At 38.5% G+C, this 8,966-nt stretch overlaps 1 long non-coding RNA gene across 3 annotated transcripts in view; it reads right to left on the reverse strand.

The window, feature by feature from the left end:
- LOC141584065 (uncharacterized) overlaps positions 1-8,325 on the reverse strand; it is a 50,606-nt gene extending 42,281 nt beyond the window's left edge. For all 3 annotated transcript variants that reach the window (XR_012516992.1, XR_012516993.1, XR_012516991.1), the window contains exon 1: positions 7,927-8,325. This is a non-coding gene — a long non-coding RNA (uncharacterized LOC141584065). The remainder of the gene's footprint in view (positions 1-7,926) is intronic.
- Positions 8,326-8,966: the final 641 nt, after the last annotated feature.

The raw sequence follows: 8,966 nt of genomic DNA on the forward strand, positions 1-8,966 counted from the left end.
TAAATGAAGACTTTCCAATGAAATTGCTTTGTCCAGTTTGGGCCCATTAATAATCAGCCAATTGATGAGAAATTCCTGGCTGACTCACCTTTCATCCTAACACTGTTTATTTAACTCAGTGATTTTTCAGATCTACTTATATCTGATTCAGCGGAGAGCTATTTTTCAAATTCTGATTCCTGGGCCACAAACCCAAACCTGAATCAGAAATGTTTAGGGATTGGGCCCATGCATTTTTTTTTTTTTTGGTCTGCCCAGATGATTCCAATGTGGCCAGTTTGGGAGCCAATTGAGCTGATATTCATAATTTTCAATGTTCTTGGAAATGTAATTTGTGAGGCTGCTAAAGCATTGTATTAGATTTACATTTACCTCATACATGAATTTGGTAGAATTTTGAAAAATCTCCTTCTTGCTGTATTAAAAGTCTATGAGAGTGGTTAAATAAATTATTTGAATGAATAGAAATATCCTCATAGGCACTATCTATTAATTAATTTACTGATTGATGAGGATAGGCGGTAATGATAAACAGCTGAAATATGGAGCGGAATTTATCACTTTCATCACCTTTAATGACTGTTGACTTCAATCACTTCACTCAGGGTGAAATGGACCTTAGAATTTACTGCTTGTTTCTTGAGTGCTGAGATGCTGCATACTCCAGGATCTAGGGAACTGTAATAAATATGAAATACTTTTCATAGGCTGCTTTCTTACAGCTAGTTTCACTTAAAAGCTCTCATGAAACTGCAACCAAATATTGGCTTTAAAGTACCAAGAACTGATGAGGGAAAAAAACCCTGTGACAATGACACATAAAACTTGGGGCAAATCACTTTGACTTGCGTGTAACTCCATTACTCTTTCCACAAAATGAGGGTAATAGCAGTTGGGAACTCTCAATTTCGCTAGTTGAATTAATGGGGTTTTAGCTATAAACTCACCTGAGCTATGCTGAGCCAAAAGCTCTTGGGAGAAAGATGTCAGATTAAATCGGTGGTACATTTTAAAGAAGAGATGTGAGAGTGTCAAAACTCATTATTAAGTATTTACAAGTCATTTTTTTTTTTTCTTATTTAGACAGGGTCTCCCTCTGTCACCCCGTCTGGAGTGCAGTGGTGCAATCATGGCTCACTGCAGCCTTGACCTCCTGGGCTCAAGTGATCCTCCTGCCTCAGTCTCCCAAATAGCTGGCAACACAGGCATGCACTGCCATGCCCAGCTAATTTTTAAGTTATCTATAGAGATGGGGTCTCCCTTTGTTGCTTAGGCTATTCTCAAACTCCTGAGCTCAAGTGATCCTCTTGCCTTGGTATCCCAAACTGCTGGGATTACAAGCATGAGCCACTGTGCCCAGCCGTGTAGCACGCATTCTAAAAAGCATTGTCTCATTATATTTAGTTTTCTGAAATACTTATTAATAAAAACCCTGTTTTAGACATTCAGGGTCTTTTTAAAGTAGAAACCAGAACTTTGGGAGGCTGAGGAGGGAGGATCACTTTAGCCACTGTACTCCAGCCTAGGTGACAGTGTGAGACCCTGTCTCAAAATATAAAATAAAATAAAATGGGAACCAAATTTGTCAGGGGAACATACATGATTTTATGTAACTTTCTGTTAAGAAACATCTATAGGGATTGTGCCAGTTTGGCTAGAGCTGGATGAGCTAGTCTTGAAGTCCTTGGAGATGCAAAGTCCTTTTCTGAGATAAAAACCCTTTGACTTTATTTACTTTTTTGAACGAATTGTATTATCTTGTTGAGAAGAGGGGCAAAGCTAAATCCCAGGGTCTTATTAGTGTTAGTAAAAGTGTATTCAGAGGGCAGTAAGTTTAAGGAACATTGGGTAAGTTAATTCACAGAACCAAAAGCAGGAGCAGAAGCTTTCCTTGACCATTCTGGGCTAGAGTGAGGGAGATGAGACAGACAATAATTAATAAACACAATGCATTAGTAAAACGTGTTAAAATGGTAAGTGCTATGGTAAAAAATAAGGTGGAACAAGGGACTTCAGGGTGTGTGTGTGTGTGTGTGTGTGTGTGTGAAGAAGTGAATTACAAATTCAATAAAATGGTCTGTTTGAGCTTCACTGAGAAAGTGACATTGAGCAAAGACTTAAGGAGGTGAGAAAGTTAGCCTGGTGAATATCTGGGAGAAGAGCACTCCAGGCAGAGGGAACAGCCGTGCAACAGCTCTCGGGTGGAAATGTGGGTAGAGCGAACCAGGAATAGCAAGGCCAGTGTGATCAAAGAGAATCAATGAAGGGAGGATAATGGGAAATGATGTCAGAGAAGTGGCAGGAACTAGGTGATTTAGAACTTTGAAGACCACTGAAATGAGTTGGGCTTTTAATTCTGCATGAGAGTAAGCCACTGGAGTGAGCAGAGTGGAAGAGGAACATCTGGCTTAGATTTTAAAAGGATCCTATTAGAGTTTCTGTCACAAGAACAAACTAAACGGAAAAGGGTGGAGACCAGCTAGGAGGCTGCTGGAAGCAGTAGATGAGAGTGACTTGTACCAGGATGGTATGGAGGTGGGGATGTGTGAAATGGTTGGAAATTCAGATTCCTATTGAAGGTAGAGCCAATAGGTCTTCCTGACTAATTAATTGAGTGTGGATGCAAGAGAAAGAGAACAAGAAAATGATCACTCTAAGTGTTTGTCCTGATCTAATGGAAGAAAGTGTTGCCATCAACTGGGATAGGGGAAGGCTGTGGGTAGAGCACATCTAGAGTTGGGGAACATCAGGAGCTCAGCTTGGGTCATGTTGAGTTTGAATTGTCTATTGATCATCAAAGTGGAGATGTAGACAGTTATAGATTTCTGGAATTCAAAAGAAAGCTCTGGGCTGAATATATAACTTGGGAGTTCCCTGGCTTATAGGTTAGGATTACCAGATAAAATGTAGCAATATAACAAAATTTGATTTTCAGATAAACAACAAATAATTTTTTAGGATAAATATGTCCCAAATATATCTTAGGTAATGGATTTAATTCCCTGATATAACTATTAGTAATTATTGTGATTACTGTTAATAATTAATACCAATAATTATCCATCAACATAATTAATGTTGTATATCACATGTAATATTTGGGATACTTTTATAGTAAAACATTTTCGGTTTCTTATCTGAAATTCAAACTTCACTGGCCATCCTGTAGTTATATTTGCTAAACTGGGCAACTCTAACAGAGTTGGCATTTAAAGCAATGCGTAGATAATTACCAAGGAAGTGAGTGAGATGAGGAATTAAAAAGGATCGATTGCTCAGCTATGGATCATGCCAATATTCAGTGTCAACACTGATAATGGAGCAGTCAGGAACTAGGATAAAACTCCAGAAAGTGTGTTGTCCTAGAAGAAAAATAAAGAAGGTATATTGAAAAGGAGGGAGTAATCAACTCGGTCAAATGCCACTGATTGGTCGAGTAACATGGAGATTGAGAAATGACCACTGGATTTAGCAACATGAGCATGACTCAGCAAAAGCAGTTTCAATGACTGTGAACAAAGATAAAAATCTAATTGTGTGGCTTGAGGAAAGAACAGGAAGAGAAGACTTGGAGACAGTGAACATAAAACAACACTTTCAAGAAGTTCTTGCTGAAAAAAGAGAGCTGATGGAAGAAGCAAGATCAAGAGAAGAGGAAAAAAGAAAAAAAAAAAAAAAGATGGCGCCAATAATAGCCTGTTTCAGTTCTGCACTTTTCTCCAGACCAGTGGTTCTCAAATTTTACTTTCTTTAATTTTGTGTGTGTGTGTGTTTCATTTTATATTACTTTGTGTTATTTTTATTGCAGTAAGGATACTTACAAGATCTACCCTCAACAATTTTGTAAGTGTATAACACAGTGTTGTTAACTCTGGGCACAGTGTTGTACAGCTAGAACTTATCTTGCACAGTGAAATTTTATAGCCGTTGAACAGCAACTTCCCATATATCCCCTTCCTCCCAGTCCCTGGCAACCCCCATCCTACTCTATACTTCTAGTAGTTTGACTATTTTTGACACATTATTTAAGTTGAATCATTCAGCATTTGTTCTTCTGTGCCTGCTTTATTTCACTTAGCATACTGTCCTCCAGGTTCATCCACGTTGTAGGTTACGTCAGGATTTCCTTCTCTAATTAGAGAGCTAAATACTACTCCATTGTACGTATATGCTGCAAAGAAAAAGTGGTTCTAATACTTCAGTGTATGCCAGAAGGATAGTGATAACACAAATTGCTGTGTTCCAGCCTCAGAGTTTCTGATTTAGTAGGTCTGGGATGAGACCCAAAAACTCGAATTTCAAAAAAGTTCCTAGGATATAACTGATGCTGTCATTTAGGGACCACATTTTGAGAACCATCTAGACTGCCCTGCAAATAATGCGAACTCAAAAAACCTGCTGCCACCCATAAAACAGGATGAGATTAATGCCAAGACACTCAAAATACCCAACTTTCACATACAGGGTCTCTTCTGGCTGGGATCTGGCCAAAATTTGACCCTAATTGTGAGTGAGAAGTATAAATATTATCCTGAAAAAAAAAAGTTAACACTCTTGCTTGAATATAACAAGACTATGAAAATTAACAGAAGCATTATATTAGAATTTCTAAAGTCATTTCCATTGAAATCAAGAATCAGAAAACCATGCTGCTTTTACAGTATAATTTTCAGCATTATTTGGAATGTTTAGCTAATTAAACTAAAAGAAAAGAAAACAATTGGCATGTATATTGTACAAAAAAAGTAAAAATTATGTATCTTTGCATAGAATAGAGAACAGAGAATGCCTAATATATTAATAAGAAATACTACTACAATTAATTTAATAAAGTATCTCAAATCAAGATACTGACAGTACATAAAAAGCGTTGGTCTTTCTCAATACGAGCAATAACTAGACATGGATATAAATTTATTTTTTAAATAACACATAAAAGCATTATCTATTACATAGGAATACATATAAAACCATTATATATTATTTAGGATCACATCTCTAGAAAAGGGGAAGATGAAAGAATGCCATCATACTCTACAAATATATCAGAATGTTAAAATCTAGTAAGTATGAGAGGAGGGTGCATGTTGCCTTGAATATTATGTTTTCTATTTTTCTGTATATTTAAAATTAATAATCTATTTTGCACTTGAAATATCTTTTTTTAAATCATGATAAAATAACAATAATGGCTAAGAAATGTTTTTAATGGTTAAGTAAATTACCTATACCAAAAAAAAAAAAAACAAAACTATAAAGTCATGTTTAAAGACAAAAGACAAGATCTAAACAAGTGGAGAGACATGCCAGTACTCCAGAAAGGGGAGTGTTAATGTTAATTCTTAGAAAAATTAACATCTAACTATGATGCAATTCCTGTTAGAACCACATCGAATTATGTCGTGGTCCCTTTGGGCTGCTGTAACAAAATACTATAGATTGGATAGCTACTAAACAACATAAATGCATTTTTCACAGTTCTGAAGGCTGGGAAGTTCCAGATCAAGGCACAGGCAGATCAGTGTCAGGTGAGAGCATATTTCATGGTTTATTTACGGTGCCTTCTTGCTGTGTCCTCAAAGGGGAACGGGACAAACAAACTCCCCTGGGCCTCTTTTATGAGAACACGAATCCTATTTATGGGAGCTCTGCCTTCACAAACTAGTTGCCTCCCAAAGGCACTACCTTTCAATACCATCACCTTGGGGGTTAAGATTTCAACAGATGAATTTGAGGAGGGCGCAAACATTCAAACCATAGTAAGCCATTCTACAAAACTACATTAAACGAATGTAAAGTTCAAATGAAAAAATAAACGAGTGTCTAAGAATAGGCAAGAAGATTATAAAAATAAGAAATAGAAATAGGGAGAATTGCCCTACCAAATATTAACCTGTATTATAAAGTCACTATAATCAAAACAAGATTAAAAGATGAAAAAAGTATCAGTGGATCAGAAATTGATCCCAAAGTAAATGCAATTGTATATAAGAATTTAAAATATGGAAAGAATGCTGTTTCAACTCAGAAAGAAAAGATCGATTTATTTTTTAAAATATAAACTGGCCATCAATCTAGAAAAAACAAAACTAAATCCACTGTCTCATGCCATCCAGAAAAATAAGGTTCTGATGGTTTAGAAATTTAAATCTAAGGAATGAAGAATATGGACAGCAATGCACAGGAGAGACATAAATATGTGTTTTATAATATTATGAGAAGAGCTGAGATCAGACCACTACACTCCAGCCTGCAGCCTGGGTGACAGAGCGAGACTCCATCTCAAAAACAAAATATATATATATAATTATGAAAATACACTCAATGTTATTAGCCCTGAGTAATAAGCAAACTGAATAAATGGTGGTTTTACAAATAACTTGGAATGTGATGTTGTTTCAAAATTATTGAGCCAGAGTCTGACTTACTGAGACAGAGAGATGAAAAAACTGCATTGCGTAAGTGTGATTTTTTTTTTTAATCAGTCAAAAAACATACTACACATGAACATGCCAATTTTCACAGGTCCATGTGAGCATAAGAAAAGATATGGACCAAGGTACATCAAGCTGTTACCATTGCTTATTTAAGGGGTGAGGATAGAAGGGACTGGAAGAAGGTTATTAATGTTGTTCTTGCATATATTTGAATCTATTTCACTTTGTAAAATAAGCAGACTTTCTGGTATAATTAAAAATAATAATTTAAAATATTTAGGCATATTGGGAAAATTAAAACAAGGGAAAAAATGAATTGGCCTTGAGAGGTATAATGGCCATTCTCCTGGAGTGGTGGTAGAAGAAAGGAGAGGATGGGGAGAGATTAAATAAACTAGCTGTTTATTGAGAACTTGTTTAGCACAGGCAGAGTTCCTGGAGCCCAGAGAGACACACGAAATATGAGACACAGACCTTACTTTCTATTTGCATAAAATCTGATGGTGGATGAAATTAAAACACTTGAAACCATTTAAATATAATGATGCAGGCCCCTCCAAAACTGTCAGCTTATTCATCTTTTATATAACGGTCGTTTCCTTTTCAGTAGATGAAAATGTGAAATTTTCTTAACATGTTATAAGGCTGAAAAATGGACTTGTAAGTTTTAGAATAAGGAGTTGTGGAAATAGCAAAACTTGGTAAGATCTGAAGAAATAGATGAAAACCTGATTGGGAATCTTCTGGAAAGTTCTTGAGCAGATGCATTATGTATGCACTCACTTTGTGGGATAGTGCTTTGCTAAAATATAAATAATTCTATTTCTGTAAATTGATTGCCCCCCAATTTTAATAATTTAAGTGTTCTTGGCATTAAAATGTTAAAAAAAAAAAGAAGTATTAAATTTTGCTTTGAATTTTGGTAATGTAATCAGAACCATCACTGCAGGAGAGAGGTCAGTTTCATTGTGTGGCTGCTGGCATGGAAGCTGTGCTCCCATTAGGATCAGGCATAAGAAAGGGTAATTGTCCCTCTGGGTGCTTCTCCCTCTAGGAAGCAGAGGTCAAGACAGAATTAAGAACACACGGCTAGGTGCGGTGGCTCATGCCAGTAATCCCAGTACTTTGGGGAGGCCGAGGAGGACGGATCACCTGAGGTCAGGAATTCGAGACCAGCCTAGCCAACATAGTGAAACCTCGTTTCTACTAAAAAATACAAGAATTAGCCGGACGTGGTAGCAGGCTCCTGTAATCCCAGCTACTCGGAAGGCTGAGACAGGAGAATTGCTTGAACCCGCGAGGCGGAGGCTGCAGTGAGCTGAGATCGCACCGTTGCACTCCAGCCTGGGGGACAGAGCGAGACTTCATCTAAAAAAAAAAGAATTAAAACTACAGCAGATTTGTTGAAGGAAGTTTCTGTGAAAGATAAAGGACCAAAGGAGCAACAGCAGGCAGGGAAACTCTTCAGACTGTGAGAGGAAGAACCTACCGTCACCCTCTCGGTGTGGTGCAGCTCTCAGAAAGCCAGCCTGCTCAAGAAGGATCCACAGAGCAAGGAGTCCTGTGAGACGAGTCCTGTGTTGGGCAGGAACGGCCAGGCTCTAGTATCCCTGCCATGCTCAATCTTTTAAGAGAGCATGTTCTCTGTGTCTGAGTATGTGTGCGAGTTGCACAGGATCCAGAAGGTCCTGCCGCTGGAGGCTGTCGGCTAACTACACTCCTTGCAACAGGCTCTCTCTTCAAGGGAGATTTGAATGGCACAAATCCAGGACCACTGCAGTTCACACTGCGTGAGCCACTTCTCTATACATGATCCGGGGAGGCTCCTCCACAGTTACTGTGAGCTTTGCTTCCTGGGGAACAGCTCAGAAGAGGGAGGTCAGATGAACCTCAGCCCCCATCACTGCGGTTAGTTTTGGAGTTGCAACTGGCACTGATTTTCTCCCTTCTCCACTATTTATTCCAACTGCCCTTTACCCTTGGCTATTACATCTGCAAGTCTTGGACGCTTACTTGATGATGTGTTCCAGACCACATTACTGCAGGGGCTGAGCCCTGAGTGATCTCTGGCCAAAGTTGCTATACAAGAGGGTCCCTTCACAGTATAAGCGGGCATGGAACTACTAAGACGCACCCAAGTCGGTCACCTGAGTTTCATACATACTCAATTCCTCAGCCTATTATATAAAAATGTTCCTACCTCCTCTTTTTTTTTTTTTTTTTTTTTTTTTTGAGACGAGTTTCGCTCTTGTTACCCAGGCTGGAGTGCAATGGCGCGATCTCGGCTCACCGCAACCTCCGCCTCCTGGGTTCAGACAATTCTCCTGCCTCAGCCTCCTGAGTAGCTGGGATTACAGACACGAGCCACCAGGCCCAGCTAATTTTTTGTATTTTTAGTAGAGACGGGGTTTCACCATGTTGACCAGGATGGTCTCGATCTCTCGACCTCGTGATCCACCTGCCTCGGCCTCCCAAAGTGCTAGGATTACAGGCTTGAGCCACCACGCCCGGCCCCTACCTCCTCTTGCT

Source organism: Saimiri boliviensis, chromosome 3 (assembly GCF_048565385.1).
Source record: "Saimiri boliviensis isolate mSaiBol1 chromosome 3, mSaiBol1.pri, whole genome shotgun sequence".
In the NCBI taxonomy this organism is placed as follows: Eukaryota; Metazoa; Chordata; class Mammalia; order Primates; family Cebidae; genus Saimiri; species Saimiri boliviensis.